General features: G+C 44.5%; 1 long non-coding RNA gene across 4 annotated transcripts; it reads left to right on the forward strand.

Annotated features, from left to right (window-relative positions):
* The first annotated feature begins 13 nt into the window (after positions 1-13).
* Positions 14-27,326, forward strand: LOC121553345. Of its 4 annotated transcripts, XR_005997518.2 has the most exons (15): positions 14-222; positions 5,881-5,967; positions 7,037-7,164; positions 7,264-7,413; positions 7,702-7,760; positions 9,267-9,341; positions 10,009-10,227; positions 11,170-11,245; positions 13,839-13,956; positions 18,428-18,568; positions 21,123-21,251; positions 21,836-21,923; positions 22,639-22,734; positions 23,111-23,436; positions 25,582-27,326. It is a non-coding gene; the product is annotated as an uncharacterized LOC121553345 (long non-coding RNA). The 4 variants fall into 4 exon arrangements; XR_005997519.2 differs by lacking the exon at positions 11,170-11,245 and having other exon boundaries at positions 18,428-18,595; XR_005997517.2 differs by lacking the exon at positions 11,170-11,245.

The raw sequence follows: 27,326 nt of genomic DNA on the forward strand, positions 1-27,326 counted from the left end.
CCAGCATCGGGCTGATACTGGGTGTGTCTGGAGCCAAGCTGAGCACCATGGACATGTCAATCACCCGCCTGTTGAGTATCCACATCCCCGCACTGCTCCCACCCACCTCCACTGACCTGGACGTACCGCACAACGTGCAGGTGGCGGCCATGCTGGGCATCGGCCTGGTCAACCAGGACACGGGCCACCGCCACAACGCAGAGGTGTGCTCGCCTGAGATCGGTTAGTAAGAGCTACGTCATGAATGATTTACGTTGTTTTGTTGTCCCATAGGGATATTTAATTTGCGGGGAGGATGACCTACAATACAATACAAACTGTTTTGACATGGAACAGCTGGTCCCACTTTTAAACAAACTACAACTTATAAAGGCTTTATAATAGCATACATAGTCTTCATTAGTACAACAAATCCTCTATAAGCTTATATTATGTTGCATAAGATGACATAACAGCTCCCCATTCCCACAAAAAACACCTCAATGCAGTTTCACACTGTTTAGAATGTCAGGTGGAATCTCATGTCATATCACCATCAGCATCTTAATTAGCATGTGTTACGGCAGCCCTTTATAAAGCACATTCTTTTGGGGGAATAGATAGCCTATAGCGTTTGTCACATTTAGAAATGTACCCTACATAAGGAACTGTTATGTCACCCTTTACACCCTTTAGGGCTTTATAAAATACATTTGATTGACATTTGACTTTAGTATGACATTAACTGATTGTTTACGTCTCATTGCTCCGCCCTCAACTTCTGGACTTGTCACCGTGCTGTTGTGCAGTTTGTTGCTACTTGGCTATCTGCCAAACGTTTCGGGTTTTACCAACGTCTTAGTTTTTTCCTCGCTCAACTTTTTTCATTCAACTTTTTCACCCCAGACGCTTTATCTGGACATGGTTCTACAGGACCTCCACCAGTCGAAAAGCTAAGTAGTAACATTAACACTATGCCATCTAATTGCAGTCGCTGTACTCATAGTATACAGGAGAACTATTGCCATATGGTGAGGATAGCCGTGTTGCAAGCACAGCTTCAGATGCAATCGTTAGGCAAGGGCAATGTAAGTGTAGGAAAGGATGAAACAGCATCTGTGCCACCAGTAAGTACAGATAGTAGTATAAATCCCCTCGCATAGTCCCCGCAGCCGGACAATTTTCTCATGGCTTCTGGAAAGAAATGCTGTCGGCATGCTCAACCGGTGTCGCTCATTCAGCCGACAGAAACTTTCAACCGGTACTCCCCATTAAGTAACGAGTCAGAGGCCGAGCCTTCTCAGGTCTCTCCTCCATCGGTTACGGGGTCTGAGCCACCGAAGCCTCCCACCATTAGCTCTCACAAATTGAAAACCCTAGTCATTGGCGACTCATTACCCACAACATTAGACTGAAAAATAATAATCCAGCGATCATACACTGTTTACTAGGGGGCAGGGCTACCGACGTAAAGGCTAATCTGAAGATGGTGCTGGCTAAGGCTCAAACTGGTGAGTGTAGAGAGTATAGGGATATTGTTATCTACGTCGGCACCAACGATGTTAGGATGAAACCGTCAGAGGTCACCAAGCGCAACATAGCTTCAGCGAGTAAATCAGCTAGAAAGATGTCGGCATCGAGTAATTGTCTCTGGCCCCCTCCCAGTTATGGAGAGTGATGAGCTCTACAGCAGAGTCTCACAACTCAATCGCTGGTTGAAAACTGTTTTCTGCCCCTCCCTAAAGATAGAATTTGTAGATAATTGGCCCTCTTTCTGGGACTCACCCACAAACAGGACCAAGCCTGGCCTGCTGAGGAGTGACGGACTCCATCCTAGCTGGAGGGGTGCTCTCATCTTATCCATGAACATAGACAGGGCTCTAACTCCTCAACTCCACAATGAGACAGGGTGCAGGCCAGGCAGCAGGCTGTTAGCCAGCCTGCCAGCTTAGTGGAGTCTGCCACTAGCACAGTCAGTGTAGTCAGCTCAGCTATCCCCATTGAAACTGTGTCTGTGCCTCGATCTAGGTTGAGCAAAACAAAACATGGTGGTGTTCGCCTTAGCAATCTCATTGGAATAAAGACCTCCTCCAATCCTGCCATTATTGAACAGAGATTGTGATATCTAACATCTCAAAATAGGGTTACTTAATGTTAGATCCCTCACTTCCAAGGCAGTCCTAGTCAATGAACTAATCACTGATCATAATCTTGATGTGATTGGCCTGACTGAAACATGGCTCAAGCCTGATGAATTTACTGTGTTAAATGAGGCCTCTCCTCCTGGTTACACTAGTGACCATATCCCCCGAGCATCCCGCAAAGGCGGAAGTGTTGATAACATTTATGACAGCAAATTTCATTTTAAAAAACAAAAAAAGACTGCGTTTGCGTCTTTTGAGCTTCTAGTCATGAAATCTATGCAGCCTACTCAATCACTTTTTATAGCTACTGTTTTCAGGCCTCCTGGGCCGTATACAGAGTTCCTCACTGAGTTTCCTGAATTCCTATCGGACCTTGTAGTCATGGCAGATAATATTCTTATTTTTGGTGACTTTAATATTCACATGGAAAAGTCCACAGACCCACTCCAAAAGGCTTTCGGAGCCATCATCGACTCAGTGGGTTTTGTCCAACATGTCTCCGGACTTACTCATTGCCACAGTCATACCCTGGATCTAGTTTTGTCCCGTGGAATAAATATTGTGGATCTAAATGTTTTTCCTCATAATCCTGGACTATCTGACCACCATTTTATTACATTTGCAGTCACAACAAATAATCTGCTCAGACCCCAACCAAGGATCATCAAAAGCCATGCTATAAATTCTCAGACAACCCAAAGATTCCTAGATGCACTTCCAGACTCAACTCCACCTACCCAAGGACGTCGGAGTACAAAAATCGGTTAACCACCTAACTGAGGATCTTAATTTAACCTTGCGTAATACCCTAGATGCAGTCGCACCTCTAAAAACAAAACATTTGTCACAAGAAATGTGCTGCCTGGTATACAGAATATACCCGAGCCCTGAAGCAAGCTTCCAGAAATTTGGAACGGAAATGGAGCTCCACCAAACTGGAAGTCTTGGAAAGACAGTACCGTGCAATATCAAAGAGCCCTCATTGCTACTCGATCATTCTATTTTTCCAACCTAATTGAGGAGAATAAGAACAATCCAACATTTATTTTTGAGACTGTCGCAAAGCTAGCTTAAAAGCAGCATTCAACAAGAGAGGATAGCTTTCACTTCAGCAGTGATAAATTCATTAACTTTTTCGATTGAAAAGATCATGATCATTAGAAAGCAAATTACGGACTCCACCTTGAATCTGCGTATTTCTCCAAAGCTCAGTTGTCCTGAGTCTGCACAGAACTGCCAGGACCTAGGATCAATGGAGACACACGTTTTTTAATCCTGTATCTCTTGACACATTCATGAAAATAGTCATGGCATCTAAACTGTCAAGCTGCATACTGGACCCTATTCCAACTAAACTACTGAAAGAGCTACTTCCTGTGCTTGGCCCTCCTATGTTGAACATAATAAATGGCTCCCTATCCACCGGATTTGACCAAACTCACTAAAAGTGGCAGTAATAAAGCCTCTCTTGAAAAAGCCAAACCTTGACCCAGAAAATGTAAAGAAACTATCGGCCTATATTGAATCTCCCATTCCTCTCAACATTTTTAGAAAAGGCTGTTGCGCTACAACTCACTGCCTTCCTGAAGACAAATAATGTATACGAAATGCTTCAGTCTGGTTTTAGAACTCATCATAGCACTGAGACTGCACTCGTGAAGGTGGTAAATAACCTTTTAATGGCATCAGACCAAGACTCTGCATCTGTCCTTGTGCTCCTAGACCTTAGTGCTGCTTTTGACACCATCGAGCACCACATTATTTTGGAGAGATTAGAAACCCTAATTGGTCTACACGGACAAGTTCTTGCCTGGTTTAGATCTTATCTGTCGGAAAGATATCAGTTCATCTCTGTGTATTTTTTGTCCTCTGAAAAATCTATTCCTCAAGGTTCCGTTATAGGACCACTATTGTTTTCATTATATAGTCTACCTCTTGGTGATGTCATTCGGAAACAGAATGTCAACTTTCACTGCTATCCGGACGACACATAGCTGTACATTTCGATGAAACGTGGTGAAACCCCAAAATTGCCTACAATGGAAGCCTGTGTTTCAGACATAAGGAAGTGGATTTACTTTTAAACTCGGACAAAACAGAGATGCTAGTTCTAGGTCCCAAGAAACAAAGAGATCTGCTGTTGGATCTGACAACTTTATCTTGATGGTTGTACAGTCGTCTCAAATAAAACTGTGAAGGACCTCAGCGTTACTCTGGACCCTGATCTCTCTTTTGACGAACATATCAAGATTATTTCGATGACAGCTTTTTTCCATCTTCTTAACATTGCAAAAATCGGAAACTTTATATGTCCAGAAATGATTCAGAAAAGCTCATCCATGCTTTTGTCACTTCTAGATTAGACTACTGCAATGCGCTACTCTCCGGCTACCCGGATAAAGCACTAAATAAACTTCAGTTAGTGCTAAACACAGCTGCTAGAATCCTGACTGATAACATTTATGACAGCAAATACTCCAGTGCTAGCCACCCTACATTGGCTTCCTGTTAAGGCTAGGGCTGATTTCAAGGTTTTACTGCTAACCTACAAAGCATTACATGGGCTTGCTCCTACGTATCTCTCCGATTTGGTCCTGCCATACATACCTACACGTACGCTACGGTCACAAGACGCAAGCCTCCTTATTGTCCCTAGAATTTCTAAGCAAACAGCTGGAGGCAGGGCTTTCTCCTATAGAGCTAAATTTTTATGGAATGGTCTGCCAATCCATGTGAGATACGCAGACTTGGTCTTGACCTTTTTAAGTCTTTACTGAAGACTCATCTCTTCAATAGGTCCTATGATTGAGTGTAGTGTGGCCCAGGGGTGCGAAGGTGAACGGCAAGGCACTGGAGCGACGAACTGCCCTTGCTGTCTCTGCCTGGCCGGCTCCCCTTTCTCCACTGGGATTCTCTGCCTCTGACCCTATTACGGAGGCTGAGTCACTGGCTTACTAGTGCTCTTCCATGCCGTCCCTAGGAGGAGTGCGTCACTTGAGTGGGTTGAGTCACAGACCTGTTCACCGGACGTGCTACCTTGTCCCGGACCTGCTGTTTTTGACTCTCTCTCTCTACCGCACATGCTGACTCGACCTATGAATGCTCGGCTATGAAAATTCAACTGACATTTACTCCTGAGGTACTGACCTGTTGCACCCTCTACAACCACTGTGCTGGTCATCTATGAACGTTTGAACATATTGAAGAACAATCTGGCCTTAAATTGCTATGTACTCCTATAATCTCCACCCAGCACAGCCAGAAGAGGACTGGCTGCTCCTCAGAGCCTGGTTCCTCTCTAGGTTTCTTCCTAGGTTCCTGCCTTTCTATGGAGTTTTTCCTAACCACTGTGCTTCTACATCTGCATTGCTTGCTGTTTGGGGTTTTAGGCTGGGTTTCTGTATAGCACTTTGTGACATCTGCTGATGTAAAAAGGGCTTTATAAATACATTTGATTGATTGAAATAGATTTGATTGATAAGCTAACAAATATTTTTTTTTATGTCTGGACCGCTGAAGGGATGCTCAGTCCTAGGAATGTACAACTGAAATTTCAAAAATCTTTCAGGACTGCAGCTTAATTACCTGCAACTGTTTTTTTTGCTGACACGTTTCGGAGCAAGTTACATCCAAGCTGAATTTGCTCAAGAAAAAATATATAAATATAATTGTAGTAAAACAAATATGGTGCTTATTCCGAAACGCGGCAGCAATAAATATAATTGAAGTGAATAGATGATGTTGTGTCTTCCTGCAGGTCGACTCCCCCTGGTCCTGAGATGGAGTACTGCACAGACAGAGAGCCATACTCCCTGGGCTGGCCCTGGGGATGGTCTGGCTGGGGGTAAGTCTAGTAGATCACACTGCACTCACCTTACTGGATCAGCACTGCTGCAGGAAGTTACTAACTGTACTGCTGTTTATGGTGAGAGAAGAAGAAACAGTCTTCCATTGAAAGTACTCTTCATACTTCAAAAGGCTGAGAAATAGTGTGCATATACAATGTATTACTAGCCTTCCCTCAGGACTTGGATCATCTAAAAGACCATCATAATGTATGCTTTATGCATATTGGGAAAATGGAAGAGGAGAATTCCTCAGTCACTGAATAACCTCTCTCTCTCAATTCAATTTCAATTTCAATTTAAGGGCTTTATTGGCATGGGAAACGTATGTTAACATTGCCAAAGCAAGTGAAGTAGATGGTAAACAAAAGTGAAATAAACAATAAAAATTAACAGTAAACATTACACTCAGAAGTTCCAAAAGAATAAAGACATTTCAAATGTCATATGTCTATACAGAGTTGTAACAATGTGCAAATAGTTAAAGTACAAATGGGAAAATAAATCAACATAAATATGGGTTGTATTTACAATGGTGTTTGTTCTTCACTGGTTGCCCTTTTCTTGTGGCAACAGGTCACAAATCTTGCTGCTGTGATGGCACACTGTGGTTTTTCACCCAATAGATATGGGAGTTTATCAAAATTGGGTTTGTTTTCGAATTCTTTGTGGATCTGTGTAATCTGAGGGAAATATGTGTCTCTAATATGGTCATACCTTTGGCAGGAGGTTAGGAAGTGCAGCTCAGTTTCCACAACATTTTGTGGGCAGTGTGCACATAGCCTGTCTTCTCCTGAGAGCCAGGTCAGGTATTCTGCCACTGTGTACTCTCTGTTTAGGGCCAAATAGCATTGTAGTTTGCTCTGTTTTTTTGTTAATTACTTCACACATTGGAAAGAATTATCTTTTTGTTTTCTCATGATTTGGTTGGGTCTAATTGTGTTGTTGTCCTGGGGCTCTGTGGGGTCTGTTTGTGTTTGTGAACATAGGACCAGCTTGCTTAGGGGACTCTTTGCTTTGTCGATGCCCCCCCCCCACACACACACACACACACACACACACACATAGCATGGCAGTAACCTGATAGGTATGACGGACTGAATGTACCTGAACAGCTGTACATGGTGGGAGGGCATCGACGCACCCACACCAGCATCAACAGAGAAAAACACAAGTCCCCCAGCTACCAGATCAAGGTAAAGAACTAAAAGCAACCAGCAAGACAACTTTCCTTACTTGTAGGCCTGCTGTCCGTCAGTTGATCCCCATCTAACATATGTGAGTTTTTCCTGAAGGCACAAAAACCATGGTCTGACCGAATAAACTGACCAGAGACTTGAGAATGTCCCAAGTCTCAGGGTTTCTGGTCATTGGCACACCATCAATGTGGACGTCACCAGTCCTGGAGCGACCCTGGCCATGATCTACCTGAAGACCAACAACAGGTGATAATAGATTCCACCACTCTGTCTCATCTTAGATACCCTTCAACGAGAAGTAATGTCCTGTTTTACTAGATTTGATTCAGACTCTTCCATCTCTGACTCATCCATCTCCCATCTAATCTTGCATGGTGCCTTACAGCACATCTTGACCCCAGCGCTCCGGCACATAGCTTATAACTGGGGGGGAAAAGTAATTTTGTATCATCTTGGGTCTTTCCTGGTTCTGTTCCCCTATTGGACAATAGGCTCAGGCTTCCCCATTAACACCTCTTTCTCACCCTCTCACAGGTCTATCGTTGGGTGGCTGAAAGCTCCAGACACCATGTTCCTCCTGGACTGTACTATGGGTCAGTACAGACCTGCCTTATCTCAGTATACTCTGGGTCACTACAGACCTGCCTTATCTGAGTGTACTCTGGGTCACTACAGACCTGCTTTATCTCAGTGTACTCTGGGTCACTACAGACCTGCCTTATCTCAATGTACTCTGGGTCACTACAGACCTGCCTTATCTCAATGTACTCTGGGTCACTACAGACCTAACTTTTTCACTGAGCCAGACCCCCGGAGCTCTCCATCAGTGGTTCTCAACATTGGTGGGGGGGCGCCAAATTTTCCTTGGGGGTTGCGGGCCTTACTTGATTTGAGGGGTACATAAAAATTAAGTGAAATAGGATCCCTGGGGGAAAGGGTTGGGAACCCCTGCTCTATGTAGATGTGACCTGGCCCATACAGAAAGTATTCACACCCCTTGACTTATTCCACATTTTGTTGTTACAAAGTGGGATTGAAATTGATTTGTCTATTTTTTTTTGTCAACGATCTACACAAAATACTCTGTGAAAGTTGATGGAAAATGTGAACATTTAAAACACTAATATATCTTGATTAGATAAGTATTCAAACCCCTGAGTCAATACATGGTAGAATCACCTTTGGCAGCGATTAAAGCTGTGAGTATTTCTGTGTCTCTTAAGAGTTTTGCACACCTGTATTGTACAATATTTGCCCATTATTCTTTAAAAAAGCTCTGTCAAGTTGGTTGTTAATCATTGCTAAACAGCCATTTTTCAAGTCTTCAAGACACACGGTCTGCGGTTGTGAGGCCGGTTGGATATACTGCCAAATTCTCTAAGACAAAGTTTGAGGCGACTTATGGTAGATAAATGAACATTACATTCTCTGGCAACAGCTCTGGTGGACATTCCTGCAGTCAGCATGCCAATTGCAAGCTCCCTCAAAATATGAGGCATCCTTGGCATTGTGTTGTGTGACAAAACTGATTTTCTTTTTGTGGCCTTTTATTGTCCCCTGCACAAGGTGCACCTGTGTAATTATCATACTGTTTAATCAGCTTCTTGATATGCCACAACTGTCAGGTGGATGGATGATATTGCCAAAGGATAAATGTTCACTAACAGGGATGTAAACAAAAATACGCTTTTTGTGCGTATGGAACATTTCTGGGATCTTTTATTTCAGCTCATGAAACATGAGACCAACCCTTTACATGTTGCGTTCATATTTTTGTTCAGTAAAATGGTTGATCCAGTACACTCACACATTGTCGGTCGTCACGAGCTTCTATGCCAACAAAGTCATAAACCCCGCCCATTTCTACAATTTATCTTATTAAAATGTGATTTTAAACCTAACCTTAACCACACTGCTAACCTTATGCCTAACCTTAAATTAAGACCAAAAAGCACATTTCTGTTACCAATTTTGACTTTGTGGCTGTGGAATATGACTTTGTGGCTGTGGAATGTGACTTTGTGGCTGTGGAATGTGACTTTGTAGATATAGAAGCTTGGCACTGTCTCCTCTTGTCACAGTCTCTTCTCCCTCCTCAGACACTGGCCAGGTATATCATCATGTGGGATGAGATTCTGCCCAACTCTGAGTTGGTGAGCAGCAATGTGCCTCAGGTAACTGCCCTCCATATGCACACAAACACCTCAGCTCATTAGACACAAGTCGCTGCCAACACAAACCTCTATTCAGGACCTGTGGTAATAATATTATGAGTTCTGCCTCGGGTTCTTAGGGCCAACAGTGCAGATGTCCATAGACATTAGAGGTTTGTTCCAAGGCTCTTAATGTTAGTTAGTCATACTATGTGATGAACTTGTTAATGAATGACATCAGCGCTAATAAGGAAACACGTTTCAGTCCTAAAATGAGGCTTTAGTGCCAAAGCTATTTGCTGCTCTGGCACCCCAATGGTGGAACAAGCTCCCCCATGACGCCAGGACAGCGGAGTCACTGACCACCTTCCGGAGACACTTGAAACCCTACCTCTTTAAGGAATACCTGGAATAGTATAAAGTAATCCTTCTACCCCCCCCACCCCCCCCATAAAAATAAAAAAAAGAATAAAAAAAGTGGTTGTCCCACTGGCTATCATAAGTTGAATGCACCAATTTCTAAGTCGCTCTGGATAAGAGCGTCTGCTAAATGACGTAAATGTAAGAGGATATTACTGGCAACAAGGCTCAAAGACATTTCCTGCATCTGAACCCATGTACACATCAACAGTATTAAATTAGTTTTTTACAAAGATAACACAATATATTTTCTTTGTTTTGCATCCAGATAATCCAAGAGAAGATTGGGAATCCAGTGATTTTGTAGGATTTGAACATGGAAACCTTAGTTTCTTAGCTCTCTCAGCAAGGCTGGATATACTGTAAGATGACTCCTGTCCTCAGCCAAGCCCATGACTACATAATCGCTGGAACCTGCATGACTGTGGGAGAGATGAACTATGGCCCACCACATGGCCCTGGACATGCTCGTCCTGGGAAGAGAGAGGTGAGACATGTTTCAACAACAGGTTTCAACCAGCCTCTCCAATGGTCATAGCCTACACAAATATTGCTTGTACTGTCTTTTGACTAGATGTTTTACCTTTCACATGTCATCTGTATCGATGTAGATTGTATGTTTTGCTACAGACTTAGATAATGGAACAACACATGTATAATGAGATGATGTGGGAGAGGACTCCTGTTATGTTAGTGTTCTTCATAACAAATGCAATTCAAATATCCCAGGGCTACGCAAACAGTGACTAAGGTGTGTCTGTTTGTATGTAACAATACTCATTACTGATGCTAAATCTGTCTCCTTCTCAACATTTACTGTACAAACCCTTTGATTTTAGACTTGCCTTCTTATTTTAGGGCTAACAATTTCAGGCCCACATAACTTCAAGGTCGCAATTTGAATGGCCTTATTGTAGTACTCTCAGCCTATTCCTGCTTTCAACACACACCTGCATAAGGAAAGATTGTAGAGGGGAGCAGACACATGGTCTCTCTCTGTCTCTCTCTGTCTCTCTGTCTCTCTCTGTCTGTCTCTGTCTGTCTCTGTCTGTCTCTGTCTCTGTGAGCGCTTTCATTCTGCATAGTAACCAATCACCATACGGCCCTGCCAGTCTGGCTCTCATCATGAAACCTGAAGTGAAACACTTCTCTTCTCATTTTGTGTAGCTACGAAGTTCAACAGTGAGCCTAGTCTCAGCATAGGGAATAGGGCAATTCAAACATAGTAATATTGCTCAGGGACAGGTTTCTGAAAATGAGTTTGAGAAGAGCTAGATATACGGCTGTTCTCAGTCATTGTTACTCTACAGTTCAAGATGAGATCAGTGTTGAGTTGACTGTTGCTCTGTATGTTTGTGGGTTTTGTTATCAAGCTGACTCATGTAGTAAATAGTGCTATTTTCTTCACCTCTACCTATAATACCCATAGTAAAAACAGGAACATCCCACCCAGCCAGTTCGCTTTATCCGTTGCCATGGAGACTGGATGAGTGTTTTAAGAAGAGGTGAGGCAACCTCTCACCCACACTAATCTAAACAACTGATTTCTCTCTCCAAGCCGACACAATGGTTTGAACCAGCCTAAGCACACACTTAACCGCAGCCTTTATTTTTTAAGTAGGGCTTTTATGAGCACAAAGGACGTCAGGTAGATAACAATTCTAAACTGTTTTTCCCAGGGCAAATTCCTAATTTGTTCAAGGGACCTATTCACAAAAAAGGGACTCTTATTATAATATGTGGCAACATCAACACTGTGATGTTGATTTATTGTTACAGTGGGGGAAAAAAGTATTTAGTCAGCCACCAATTGTGCAAGTTCTCCCACTTAAAAAGATGAGAGAGGCCTGTAATTTTCATCATAGGTACACGTCAACTATGACAGACAAATTGAGAATATTTTTTCCAGAAAATCACATTGTAGGATTTTTAATGAATTTATTTGCAAATTATGGTGGAAAATAAGTATTTGGTCACCTACAAACAAGCAAGATTTCTGGCTCTCACAGACCTGTAACTTCTTCTTTAAGAGGCTCCTCTGTCCTCCACTCGTTACCTGTATTAATGGCACCTGTTTGAACTTGTTATCAATATAAAAGACACCTGTCCACAACCTCAAACAGTCACACTCCAAACTCCACTATAGCCAAGACCAAAGAGCTGTCAAAGGACACCAGAAACAAAATTGTAGACCTGCACCAGGCTGGGAAGACTGAATCTGCAATAGGTAAGCAGCTTGGTTTGAAGAAATCAACTGTGGGAGCAATTATTAGGAAATGGAAGACATACAAGACCACTGATAATCTCCCTCGATCTGGCGCTCCACGCAAGATCTCACCCCGTGGGGTCAAAATGATCACAAGAACGGTGAGCAAAAATCCCAGAACCACACGGGGGGACCTAGTGAATGACCTGCAGAGAGCTGGGACCAAAGTAACAAAGCCTACCATCAGTAACACACTACGCTGCCAGGGACTCAAATCCTGCAGTGCCAGACGTGTCCCCCTGCTTAAGCCAGTACATGTCCAGGCCCGTCTGAAGTTTGCTAGAGTGCATTTGGATGATCCAGAAGAGGATTGGGAGAATGTCATATGGTCAGATGAAACCAAAATATAACTTTTTGGTAAAAACTCAACTCGTCGTGTTTGGAGGACAAAGAATGCTGAGTTGCATCCAAAGAACACCATACCTACTGTGAAGCATGGGGGTGGAAACATCATGCTTTGGGGCTGTTTTTCTGCAAAGGGACCAGGACGACTGATCCATGTAAAGGAAAGAATGAATGGGGCCATGTATCGTGAGATTTTTAGTGAAAACCTCCTTCCATCAGCAAGGGCATTGAAGATGAAACGTGGCTGGGTCTTTCAGCATGACAATGATCCCAATCACACTGCCCGGGCAACGAAGGTGTGGCTTCGTAAGAAGCATTTCAAGGTCCTGGAGTGGCCTAGCCAGTCTCCAGATCTCAACCCCATAGAAAATCTTTGGAGGGAGTTGAAAGTCTGTGTTGCCCAGTGACAGCCCCAAAACATCACTGCTCTAGAGGAGATCTGCATGGAGGAATGGGCCAAAATACCAGCAACAGTGTGTGAAAACCTTGTGAAGACTTACAGAAAACGTTTGACCTGTGTCATTGCCAACAAAGGGTATATAACAAAGTATTGAGAAACTTTTGTTATTGACCAAATACTTATTTTCCACCATAATTAGCAAATAAATTCATTAAAAATCCTACGTGATTTTCAGGAAAAAAAAATTCCTCATTTTGTCTGTCATAGTTGACGTGTACCTATGATGAAAATTACAGGCCTCTCTCATCTTTTTAAGTGGGAGAACTTGCACAATTGGTGGCTGACTAAATACTTTTTTTCCCCACTGTATGTCTGAGTTTATGATGTAGAGCTCTGTTATCCTATGCTTGTCCTCTCTCAGCACCTCCAACTCGGCCATCGCTGCCTTGCTCTGAGCGCTCTACCCCCATTTTTCCTGCCCACAGCACAGATAACCGGCAAGACGCACAATCTCTGGAAATACCAAAAATAGGTACAGCTTACCAGAGCTCTAAAATAGCATGACTGACAGACCGAGCCCTACACTAAAGCATCTAACATTCAATCACCATAATGACTTGGGTGCGGACTGTTTGAAGGTGTTGCTATTTTGAGCTGTGGATTCTAAGAATAACAAGATGGGTGGGTGAGACAGGGAGGAAGTGTTACATGAGGAGAGATAAGTTCATCAGAGTTTCTACTGACAGCTGTAAAAGTCAATAGTTCTGTAAGCCAATAACCGTAACGAGTGGGATGATGACTGGTCTAGAGTAGTGAGAGAACAGCATATAGACCAGGGCTATTCAACTCTGGCCCTCACGGGCTGAAGTATTGCTGATTTTCTTTTCTACCTGATAGTTCATTTATCAATTGATCGTAATTGATTAGCCAATGTTCACTTGTCTGGTCAGTTCCGGCCGGGTCTGACTCCGTTATTGATTTAGAAGGAAAGGGTGAAAATCAGCGACGCTGTGGCCCTCCAGGACATTACTTGGGTGTCCCTGATGTAAAGTGTGTGTATGTGACCTCCGTTCTCCCCGTGCTCCAGGTAACACCTACAGGCCCTGCGTCACCTGAGTGTCCTGGCGGCGGCGCCTCGTCTGCTGGTTGCAGTCGCTGTGGACACACTGAAATCCTGCTACACTCTGCTGGACGTCACAAACAAGGTATTCAACTCAATGAATTAGTCCCCAGTCAAAATAAGCTGCTGGGGTGGTCCTGAGTGGCGCAGCGGTCTAAGGCACTGCGTCACAGTGCTGAGGCGCCACTGCAGCCTGGGGTTCGATCCCAGGCTGTGACACCGCTGGCCGTGACCGGGAGACCCATAGGGAGACCCATGAACTTGAAAACTTAAACAGGTGTTAATAGAGGGGAAGTTCCCATGTTGGGATTCAGTTTTGCATGTACACATCAGATCCCTCACTATGGAGTTGATCGGTACAGTACCTTTGTATTAGTAAGAGGCAATAGCAGAAGTGTAGGCTACGTGCAATACCTCTGAATTTGGCCCTGCTAATAGTAGTGACAAGCAAGTGTTACAACTGTTGACTTCCCTGTATCGAATAGTGATCTTGTTGCACAGGAGAATGGAAGTTCAACCTTTTTTTTTTCGTTTACTGAAAGTGTCATAGGTGTCTGACTGTCCTTTCTTCTGTGTCATAAATGTTCCTGTGAACATGGCCGTAGTTTTCACTTCACCTCTGCACGTACGTACACACACATGTACACACACACACAATGCATATTTAGACTTCTTTGTTCACAATGATGTTGCATGCAGCACACATATGTACGTGATTATAAGGTGGTGCAATGAGTCAGTGATGTTTTGAGTAGGAGGATGTGGTTACAATGTCTAAATGTTATGGTGAATTTACATGATTTTCTTTCCTTGTGTGCAAAGATTAAGTTCCATTCCTGAGGATGGCTCACCCCTCACAGTTCTGGGTGACTTTAACCTCCCTACGTCTACCTTTGACTCATTTCTCTCTGCCTCCTTCTTTCCACTCCTCTCCTCTTTTGACCTCACCCTCTCACCGTCCCCCCCTACTCACAAGGCAGGCAATACGCTTGACCTCATCTTTACTAGATGCTGTTCTTCTACTAATCTCACTGCAACTCCCCTCCAAGTCTCCGACCACTACTTTGTATCCTTTTCTCTCTCGCTCTCCTCCAACACTACTCACTCTGCCCCTACTCAGATGGTAATGCGCCGTCGCAACCTTCGCTCTCTCTCTCCCGCTACTCTCTCCTCTTCCATCCTATCATCTCTTCCCTCTGCTCAATCCTTCTCCCTCCAATCTCCTGATTCTGCCTCCTCAACCCTCCTCTCCTCCTTTTCTGCATCCTTTGACTCTCTATGTCCCCTATCCTCCCGGCCGGCTCGGTCCTCCCCTCCTGCTCCGTGGCTTGACGACTCATTGCGAGCTCACAGAACAGGGCTCCGGGCAGCCGAGCGGAAATGAAGGAAAACTAGACTCCCTGCGGACCTGGCATCTTTTCACTCCCTCCTCTCTACATTTTCTTCCTCTGTTTCTGCTGCTAAAGCCACTTTCTACCACTCTAAATTCCAAGCATCTGCCTCTAACCCATCTGCCTCTAACCCCCCCTCCTCCCTCTCTGTGGATTACTTCGTCAACCATTTTGAAAAGAAGGTTGACGACATCCGATCCTCGTTTGTTAAGTCAAATGACACTGCTGGTCCTGCTCACACTGCCCTACCCTATGCTTTGACTTCTTTCTCCCCTCTCTCTCCAGATGAAATCTTGCGACTTGTGACGGCCGGCCGTCCAACAACCTGCCCGCTTGACCCTATCCCCTCCTCTCTTCTCCGGTGACCTTCTCCCTTACCTCACCTCGCTCATCAACTCATCCTTGACCACTGGCTATGTCCCTTCCGTTTTCAAGAGAGCACCCCTTCTCAAAAAACCTACACTCGATCCCTCCGATGTCAACAACTACAGACCAGTATCCCTTCTTTCTTTTCTCTCCAAAACTATTGAGCGTGCCGTCTTTAGCCAACTCTCTTGCTATCTCTCTCAGAATGACCTTCTTGATCCAAACCAGTCAGGTTTCAAGACTGGTCATTCAACTGAGACTGCTCTTCTCTGTGTCACGGAGGCTCTCCGCACTGCTAAAGCTAACTCTCTCTCCTCTGCTCTTGTCCTTCTAGACCTGTCCTGCCTTTGATACTGTGAACCATCAGATCCTCCTCTCCACCCTCTCCGAGTTGGGCATCTCCGGCGCGGCTCACTCTTGGATTGCGTCCTACCTGACAGGTCGCTCCTACCAAGTGGCGTGGCAAGAATCTGTCTCCGCACCACGTGCTCTCACCACTGGTGTCCCCCAGGGCTCAGTTCTAGGCCCTCTCCTATTCTCGCTATACACCAAGTCACTTGGCTCTGTCATATCCTCACATGGCCTCTCCTATCATTGCTACGCAGACGACACACAACTAATCTTCTCCTTTCCCCCTTCTGATAACCAGGTGGCGAATCGCATCTCTGCATGTCTGGCAGACATATCAGTGTGGATGACGGATCACCACCTCAAGCTGAACCTCGGCAAGACGGAGCTGCTCTTCCTCCCGGGGAAGGACTGCCCGTTCCATGATCTCGCCATCACTGTTGACAACGCCGTTGTGTCCTCCTCCCAGAGTGCAAAGAGCCTTGGCGTGACCCTGGACAACACCCTGTCGTTCTCCGCTAACATCAAGGCGGTGACCCGATCCTGTAGGTTCATGCTCTACAACATTCGGAGAGTACGACCCTGCCTTACACAGGAAGCGGCACAGGTCCTAATCCAGGCACTGGTCATCTCCCGTCTGGATTACTGTAACTCGCTGTTGGCTGGGCTCCCTGCCTGTGCCATTAAACCCCTACAACTCATCCAGAATGCTGCAGCCCGTCTGGTGTTCAACCTTCCCAAGTTCTCTCACGTCACCCCGCTCCTCCGCACACTCCACTGGCTTCCAGTTGAAGCTCGCATCTGCTACAAGACCATGGTGCTTGCCTACGGAGCTGTGAGGGAAACGGCACCTCCGTACCTTCAGGCTCTGATCAGTTCCTACACCCAAACGAGGGCATTGCGTTCATCCACCTCTGGCCTGCTGGCCTCCCTACCTCTGCGGAAGCACAGTTCCCGCTCAGCCCAGTCAAAACTGTTCGCTGCTCTGGCACCCCAATGGTGGAACAAGCTCCCTCACGACGCCAGGACAGCAGTCACTCACCACCTTCCGGAGACACTTGAAACCCCACCTCTTTAAGGAATACCTGGGATAGGATAAAGTAATCCTTCTACCCCCCCTTACCCCACCCCAAAGAAAGAAAGAAAAAAACATATTGTAAAGTGGTTATCCCACTGGCTATAAGGTGAATGCACCAATTTGTAAGTCGCTCTTGATAAGAGCGTCTGCTAAATGACGTAAATGTAAATGTAATGCTTCAGTCCATCGAATGTCCATCGTACACAAAAGTATGTGGACGCCTGCTCGTCGCACATCTCATTCCAAAATAATGGACATTAATATGCAGTTGCTGCTATCACAGCCTCCATTCTTCTGGGAAGGCTTTCCTCTAGATGTTGGAACTTTGCTGCTGGGCTTGCTTCCATTCAGCCGCAAGAGCATTAGTGAGGTCGGGCACTGATGTTGGGCGATTAGGCCTGGCTTGCAGTCGGCGTTCCAATTCATCCCAAAGGTGTTTGATGGGGTTGAGATCAGGGCTCTGTGCAGGCCAGTCAAGTTCTTCCACACCGATCTCGACAAACCATTTCTATATGGACCTCGCTTTGTGCACAGGGGCATTGTCATACTGAAACAGGAAAGGGCCTTCCCCAAACTGTTGCCACAAATCTGGAAGCACAGAATCTTCTAGAATGTCATTGTATGCTGTAGCGTTAAGATTTCCCTTCACTGGAACTAAGGGGCCTAGCCCGAACCATAAAAAACAGCCCCAGACCATTATTCCTCCACCAAACTTTACAGTTGGCACTATGCATTGGGGCAGGTAGCGTTCTCCTGGCATCCGCCAAACCCAGATTTGTCCGTCGGACTGCCAGATGGTGAAGCGTGATTCATCGCTCCAGAGAACGCTTTTCCACTGCTCCAGAGTCCAATGGCGGCGAGCTGTCACCACTCCAGCTGACGCTTGGCAATGCCCATTGTGATCTTAGGCTTGTGTGCAGCTGCTCAGCCATGGAAACCCATTTCATGAAGCTCCTGACGAACAGTTATTGTGCTGAAGTTGCTTCCAGAGGCAGTTTGGAACTCGGTAGTGAGTGTTGCAACAGAGGACAGACAATTATTACGCGCTTCAGCACTCGGCGGCCCCGTTCTGTGAGCTTGTGTGGCCTACCACTTCGCGGCTGAGCCTGTTGTTTCTCCTAGATGTTTCCATTTCTCAAATAACACAGTTGACCGGGGCAGCTCTAGCAGGGCAGAAGTTTGAGGAACTGACTTGTTGGAAAGGTGGCATCCTATGACGGTGCCACGTTGAAAGTCACTGAGCTCTTCAGTAAGGCCATTCTACTGCCAATGTTTGTCTATGGAGATTGCATGGCTGTGTATAATGGCTGTGTGATTCTGTGTTCATTTCTTCTTCAATGTCTTCAGAGCATATTTGTTTTTCTTCATTTCAGGGGACTCTGTGTTATGAGGAGACTACAGCAGAACTGATGGCCACCACCATGTTGCCTGAGCTGCAGCTTCTCAACGTGGTCAAAGGAAATGTAGCCATGCTGCAAAGTCATTCTGCTAAGCAGGATGGTCAATGTTAAAATGTGAGATTTCAACATTTTTGTTAGAAAGTGAGTAATGCAATGTGTCCGTGTATGCAATTGATACACATTTCTCGCTTCCTCTTTACAATACAGTACAGGGAAAAGTCAGTTAGGAGGATCAAACTCCGCTATTACAGGAAAGTCATAGGATCTTTTTCACATTGTTTTCAAAATAAAGTTTCAAAGATTAATGGCTGACCTACTTACAGTGGGGAAAATAAGTATTTAGTCAGCCACCCATTGTGCAAGTTCTCCCACTTAAAAAGATGAGAGAGGCCTGTAATTTTCATCATAGGTACACGTCATCTATGACAGACAAATTGAGGAAAAAAAATCCAGAAAATCACATTGTAGGATTTTTAATGAATTTATTTGCAAATTATGGTGGAAAATAAGTATTTGGTCACCTACAAACAAGCAAGATTTCTGGCTCTCACAGACCTGTAACTTCTTCTTTAAGAGGCTCCTCTGTCCTCCACTCGTTACCTGTATTAATGGCACCTGTTTCAACTTGTTATCAGTATAAAAGACGCCTGTCCACAACCTCAAACAGTCACACTCCAAACTCCACTATGGCCAAGACCAAAGAGCTGTCAAAGGACACCAGAAACTAAATTGTAGACCTGCACCAGGCTGGGAAGACTGAATCTGCAATAGGTAAGCAGCTTGGTTTGAAGAAATCAACTGTGGGAGCAATTATTAGGAAATGGAAGACATACAAGACCACTGATAATCTCCCTCGATCTGGGGCTCCATGCAAGATCTCACCCCGTGGGGTCAAAATGATCACAAGAACGGTGAGCAAAAATCCCAGAACCACACGGGGGGACCTAGTGAATGACCTGCAGAGAGCTGGGACCAAAATAACAAAGCCTACCATCAGTAACACACTACGCCGCCAGGGACTCAAATCCTGCAGTGCAAGACGTGTCCCCCTGCTTAAGCCAGTACATGTCCAGGCCCGTCTGAAGTTTCCTAGAGTGCATTTGGATGATCCAGAAGAGGATTGGGAGAATGTCATATGGTCAAAATATAACTTTTTGGTAAAAACTCAACTCGTCGTGTTTGGAGGACAAAGAATGCTGAGTTGCATCCAAAGAACACCATACCTACTGTGAAGCATGGGGGTGGAAACATCATGCTTTGGGGCTGTTTTTCTGCAAAGGGACCAGGACGACTGATCCGTGTAAAGGAAATAATTAATGGGGCCATGTATCGTGAGATTTTGAGTGAAAACCTCCTTCCATCAGCAAGGGCATTGAAGATGAAACGTGGCTGGGTCTTTCAGCATGACAATGATCCCAAACACACCGCCCGGGCAACGAAGGAGTGGCTTCGGAAGAAGCATTTCAAGGTCCTGGAGTGGCCTAGCCAGTCTCCAGATCTTAACCCCATAGAAAATCTTTGGAGGGAGTTGAAAGTCTGTGTTGCCCAGCGACAGCCCCAAAACATCACTGCTCTAGAGGAGATCTGCATGGAGGAATGGGCCAAAATACCAGCAACAGTGTGTGAAAACCTTGTGAAGACTTACAGAAAACGTTTGACCTGTGTCATTGCTAACAAAGGGTATATAACAAAGTATTGAGAAACTTTTGTTATTGACCAAATACTTATTTTCCACCATAATTTGCAAATAAATTCATAAAAAATCCTACAATGTGATTTTCTGGATTTTTTTTTCTCATTTTGTCTGTCATAGTTGATGTGTACCTATGATGAAAATTACAGGCCTCTCTCATCTTTTTAAGCGGGAGAACTTGCACAATTGGTGGCTGACTAAATACTTTTTTTCCCCACTGTATTTGAATGGGGTTACAGATTCAAGTAAAATAACCATTGATACTGGAAGCTGTCGATAGACCTGAATAAAGGAACTCCACATCTAGAGTAAGTCCACCACTTGAATGTTTGTGAACGTTTCTGGTCCAATGTACAGATTCATATCATGAAATCTCAGTTGGTGATGACTTATCAGGGCCATACCCTTTGATGTGAGTTTGTGCTGTTCTGCAATAATGGTTGATAATGGCAGCACATATTGTTTTGTAGGGTTGGGAATTGCCTGGGAACTCACAATACGATATTATTACAATACTTAGGTGCCGATTAAAATATGTATTGCGATTCTCACGATTCTATATGTATTGTGATTTGATACTGTGATTTTATTGTGATTTGATGTTCCAAACATATTGCTCACTATATGTCTGCTGCAGAGACACAAGAGAGAGCATGAGAAAAATAGTTGTGATCAGTCAGGGAAATAAAAGTACTGAAAACATGTTGGCTCACTATTTAAAAAGCAATATGATGAAAAATACCAGAGTTTTGGTGCAGGTACAGCTGACTAGCGCTAGCTAATGCTACCTAGCAATATAAAAATACAAATCCATACTTGGAGTCAGTTTCAATATAATATCGTTCAAAATAATTGTGATATGTAACTATAGATTTTTCCACCGTCACTATTGTTTTGTCCATCCTAACATGATCTAAAATGTGTGTCTGTGTATTCCTGTGTATTTGACTCATTTCTCCTATATGTGTGTTGTAGGTCGATTCTGTCCAGAGATGGGTTTCTGTATCTGAAGCTGCATGCCCTATAAGGACGACCCATCGGGACTGGAAGAGTCTATTATCCCCCAACGTCATCAACAGGAACTCAGAAGTCCACACATTCAAGGTACAAACATCCTGGTCCTCTGTTTACACAAAACTGGACTGTCTGGACAACTAGTTAATACCTTTTTACTAGTTACATGTCATCATGTACTTCATCAGTACTACATGTTAGATATTGGCTACATAGGAGATTCAATGGTACTTTAGCATACAGGTACTAGCATAACTTTGTCAACATGGCATGCAGCATATACCAGTACACATTTATTTCATTAGTATGTCAAGGTTGCAAGGTTGTGAAACTTGAACCGCTGAAAATGAAATCAATACTAAAGTATCAACACATAGCTAGCATAATGAGTCTCACCAAACATCTGTGTTGGCCAGTCAGAAAGAAGCTTGAATGAGACATTAATAGCAGCCAGGGTATAGAAATAGATATTGATACTGATATAATCTCAGTACAGCACATAGTAGTGCATGCAAAACAACCAATATGTCTTGACACTATTGTCCAATAGCCTTTCAGTCAACATGTCCCCTGTCCCAGGAGATGCAATAGCTCATTGGAAACCTTCAAGTGCCTCCCACAGGCACGACAGCAGACCTTGTTGTTGTAGCAGTTTTATTTTTTTCCTCCCACAGCCCGAGGCCATCTCGACCTTCACCTCCGACACTGCCTTGGTCTCCTTCGCTGATTACTTCCGTAAAGCTTCGGAGAGCATGAAATAGTGTATGCTATATGACGCAGCTGCAGGCACCTTGCAGCTACAACTTAACGTTCTAACACAGAGCCTACACCGAGGGTTTAAATTAGACTTAAATACTGCCTATGTCTCTCCCCTTGTGAATCTGTTTGTTAATCACTTGATTCCCATTTCCACCAGGTACATGTCAGTATATATAATTGGAGATGTAGGATATTTATTTCTGAATACACTGAAATTGAAGGAGATTGGTTCTAACCTTTGGCTCATGATTTTATTTAAGTTATTGAAACACCCCTCACTGTCCTATTTTATAATTCCACAGTTACTGTTTCTTCAATTGATAAGCTCTCACTGACTGGAGCTTCTATTTACTGTTGTTGCTCTGAATGGAGCTTCTATTTGTGGTCCTCTGTAGCTCAGCTGGTAGAGCACGGCGCTTGTAACGCCAAGGTAGTGGGTTCGATCCCCGGGACCACCCATACACAAAAATGTATGCACGCATGACTGTAAGTCGCTTTGGATAAAAGCGTCTGCTAAATGGCATATTATATTATTATTATTATATTTACTGTTGTTGCTCTGAATGGAGCTTCTATTTACTGTTGTTGCACTGAATGGAGCTTATATTTACTGTTGTTGCACTGAATGGAGCTTCTATTTACTGTTGTTGCTCTGAATGGAGCTTCTATTTACTGTTGTTGCACTGAATGGAGCTTCTATTTTGTTGTCTTTGTTCAGAAACACGACACTTTGGCCTTAATCTCTGCCATTCGATCTGAGTGTGTCACTCAGGAGAACCCTGAGATGCTGCCCAACTACATTGCTATTGATCAGGTATGAAACATAGAAGTCACCCCATACAATAGTAACAGTGGTCTGTGCATGTTCATCAGGGCTCTCCAACTCTGTTCCTGTTAGGTTTTCACTCCAACCCCAGTTGTAACTAACCTGATTCAGCTTATCAAACACTTAATTATTAGAATCAGGTGCGCTAGATTAGGGTTGGCGTGAAAACCTACAGGACGTTAGTGCTTCAGGAACAGGGTTGGAGAGCCCTGATGTACATGCTCCCACTCATAGAATGCAGCTGTATTACTATTAAATAAAAGTTTTCATAGATTGACTTTTCCCCAATACAAACTGATGTGCTCTCGGTTGTATGTCTCCAATGTCGTCTCTTAGTGTGTGTTGACTGTGTTTTCTCCCCCAGGTGGTGTGGACCCTGGAATAGACGGAGATGTGAGATGTTTGCTCTGTGACAGATGAGACTGTTGTTGGAGCTGTGTGAGAACAGGGTCCTGCTGTTCAGACTGAGGGAGGGGCACAGGGCAGGGTCCTGCTGTTCAGACTGAGGGAGGGGCACAGGGCAGGGTCCTGCTGTTCAGACTGAGGGAGGGGCCACAGGGCAGGGTCCTGCTGTTCAGACTGAGGGAGGGGCCACAGGGCAGGGTCCTGCTGTTCAGACTGAGGGAGGGGCCACAGGGCAGGTGGCTGCCTGTCATGAAGAACTCAGCCGATTGCACCCTGGACTCACTGGTGAGAGGTCTCAACACAGTGGGAGGGGCAGTTACACTGGAGGATGGACTGTTAACAGATCCATTTGAATGAACTGGACAATAATATACACTGCTCAAAAAAATTAAGGGAACACAAAAATAACACATCCTAGATCTGAATGAATGAAATAATCTTATTAAACACTTTTTTCTTTACATAGTTGAATGTGCTGACAACAAAATCACACAAAAATTATCAATGGAAATCAAATGTATCAACCCATGGAGGTCTGGATTTGGAGTCACACTCAAAATTAAAGTGGAAAACCACACTACAGGCTGATCCAACTTTGATGTAATGTCCTTAAAACAAGTCAAAATGAGGCTCAGTAGTGTGTGTGGCCTCCACGTGCCTGTATGACCTCCCTACAACGCCTGGGCATGCTCCTGATGAGGTGGCGGATGGTCTCCTGAGGGATCTCCTCCCAGACCTGGACTAAAGCATCCGCCAACTCCTGGACAGTCTGTTGCAACGTGGCGTTGGTGGATGGAGCGAGACATGATGTCCCAGATGTGCTCAATTGGATTCAGGTCTGGGGAACGGGCGGGCCAGTCCATAGCATCAATGCCTTCCTCTTGCAGGAACTGCTGACACACTCCAGCCACATGAGGTCTAGCATTGTCTTGCATTAGGAGGAACCCAGGGCCAACCGCACCAGCATATGGTCTCACAAGGGGTCTGAGGATCTCATCTCGGTACCTAATGGCAGTCAGGCTACCTCTGGCGAGCACATGGAGGGCTGTGCGGCCCCCAAAGAAATGCCACCCCACACCATGACTGACCCACCGCCAAACCGGTCATGCTGGAGGATGTTGCAGGCAGCAGAACGTTCTCCACGGCGTCTCCAGACTCTGTCACGTCTGTCACGTGCTCAGTGTGAACCTGCTTTCATCTGTGAAGAGCACAGGGCGCCAGTGGCGAATTTGCCAATCTTGGTGTTCTCTGGCAAATGCCAAACGTCCTGCACGGTGTTGGGCTGTAAGCACAACCCCCACCTGTGGACATCGGGCCCACATACCACCCTCATGGAGTCTATTTCTGACCGTTTGAGCAGATACATGCACATTTGTGGAGGTCATTTTGCAGGGCTCTGGCAGTGCTCCTCCTGCTCCTCCTTGCACAAAGGCGGAGGTAGCGGTCCTGCTGTTGGGTTGTTGCCCTCCCACGGCCTCCTCCACGTCTCCTGATGTACTGGCCTGTCTCCTGGTAGCGCCTCCATGCTCTGGACACTACGCTGACAGACACAGCAAACCTTCTTGCCACAGCTCGCATTGATCTGCCATCCTGGATGAGCTGCACTACCTGAGCCACTTGTGTGGGTTGTAGACTCCGTCTCATGCTACCACTGAAGTGAAAGCACCGCCAGCATTCAAAAGTGACCAAAACATCAGCCAGTAAGCATAGGAACTGAGAAGTGGTCTGTGGTCACCACCTGCAGAACCACTCCTTTATTGGGGGTGTCTTGCTAATTGCCTATAATTTCCACCTGTTGTCTATTCCATTTGCACAACAGCATGTGAAATGTATTGTCAATCAGTGTTGCTTCCTAAGTGGACAGTTTGATTTCACAGAAGTGTGATTGACTTGGAGTTACATTGTGTTGTTTAAGTGTTCCCTTTATTTTTTTGAGCAGTGTATTATTACAGTTTGTATCAGTGTGTACCTGTGACACACAGTTCCCGTCAGTGGGACTGGACGTGTCAGAACATGTCTTTGGGTGTGAACAGTAACGACTTGGGAAACATGGAACGTTATGACATGCTTTCTTTCTCACTAAATATTGGCAAGTGGCAACAATCGGTAGCAAACGGATTATGTGATAGTGTTACATGAAGAATACTCATAGATCTGCCATGTGTTGAGGACATACATGTGGCCCAACATTCTGGCCTGCTTCCTGGTCTACCACTCCATCCCCTGCCTCAGGAAGATGTCTGCTACACAACTGTTAGCTAAATGTTGTGGTTAGATGTACTTTTAGTTTAATCCTAACGTGTGTGACTTTGGTGGTCTGTCTTATGGCTGAATGTTATGTCTGACTGTTGGTCTCATTCATTTCTTAACTCTGCTCTTAACTCTGCTGGTCTCTCGTGTCGCTCCTCTGCTCATCTCTCATTTCCACAGGAAGTACATCGTTCCCTGAGCTCATGTTGATGTTCAGTCAGCTAGGCATCCCTGTAAAAGCCTTGCTGTGCCTGGGTCCTCTGCTCCTGTGGACTGCAAGCTTCAGGACGGGACAACAGGCCTGTTGAAATTTCCTGACCTCTAACCTTGGTCTCTGACTTTGCCCTGCCCTTGACCCAGAAAGGTCACGCTTCACTGCTTGTTGCAGCTCACAAGAAATGGACCTGATATTATATGAAATATCATTGTAAAGGCTTTCTTTATACAGATTGTATGTAAAATGTTTCTAATGTATTCCATATATAATAATGCAGTAAATAATGTGATTTGAGACTAGTGTAAGTGACTAGCTAGAATTTAAAGGTAAAGTATTAGCGAACATGGTGGATGTGGATGACCAATAACTTTCAGCATTGCACATGATCACTAGGACCCACTTCCATCTATGTGTTATATTGGCCAGCTTTCTGTGTTATTTATTTTGGCCAACCATGCGGTCTAGGCTGCCATCTCCTTTATCATTATCTCCGAAAGTATGTTCTGCTCTCTCACATATTAACTCCGTCTCTGCGGTATGTGTTGGGAGGTACTGTGTGGGCTGTGGCACAATGGAATGCATTGGCCTGAGCTGTGATCTAACACCTCCTCTGGGAACATTCTACAGCAAAATGGAAAACATCCTGCAACAAATACCACACCCACCTCACCCCATACCAAGCATAGTTGACTTCTATTGGCCTTGTATACCCAAATAGCTCTGTGTCCTCAACATGACCATGAATGGTTATACAGGCCTTTATCTGTGTCCCCCATTGTATACTGTCAGGCCCTAAAAGAACTGTCTTTAAGTTAACATAGCTTTTTTTTGTGGCATCTTTAGGATCAACTGACATGAAAGGCACACACAGATGTGGCAGATTGATTGCATACATACCACATTCACTGGAATGCTGTCATGTGGTTCAGTGAGATTAGAGGTGCACACACAGAAAAGTATTTGATTATGCGAAGAGGGAAACGTGTCAAAGTTAACTTAGGGAGGGGGAGTGGTGCAATTCTAATGTGTCTAACTAACTAATTATCTCTGGTTGTTTCTATACAATATAATTGAATAGTGTTTTGGAACATGCCTCCAGCCAAGTGAAGTGAGTAACAGTGCAAGTTCTCTGGGGAGGAAGCAACAAGTTCCCATGCTGGCACAAAGAGGCAGTAATACATTTATTTTTTTCTGAAGGAAGCATGACACTGCCATTTGGTTTGTTCTTCTATGGACATCCAGGAAATGTGTGCAGGATCCAGAACTTCACATTCCAAAACTTCCATTCATGATATTTTACAGATCAATGGCCAACCGGAACTGTAGAGAGAGTGGGTGTATTCATAAGTTTATGACCTTCAAAGCCAATTCCTTTAATAAGCTTGTGGGAACAAGCGCCCTGGGGACCAGGCTGTTTCCGCAATAAAACATTCTATGTATGTCATACTGGTACACACCCTCTGGTCCTGGAGGTTCCCACGTCCTAAGTCAACATTGAAACAAGACCAGTATGTACATTGAAATAACACAAAACAAACAAATCAAAAATGCTTCTTGATCCTTAATGTTTTTTTTATTTTTATTTTCATTAAAACAATTATTGTATGCAGAAAGAGAACAAATGTCCTGTTTATAAATACATGTTTATTGATTAAAGTTGTCTTAGTGCATACATATGTATATATCCTTACATCTGTGCACAAACAGA

The sequence above is a fragment of the Coregonus clupeaformis genome, chromosome 37 (genome assembly GCF_020615455.1).
Source record: "Coregonus clupeaformis isolate EN_2021a chromosome 37, ASM2061545v1, whole genome shotgun sequence".
NCBI classification, from domain to species: Eukaryota; Metazoa; Chordata; class Actinopteri; order Salmoniformes; family Salmonidae; genus Coregonus; species Coregonus clupeaformis.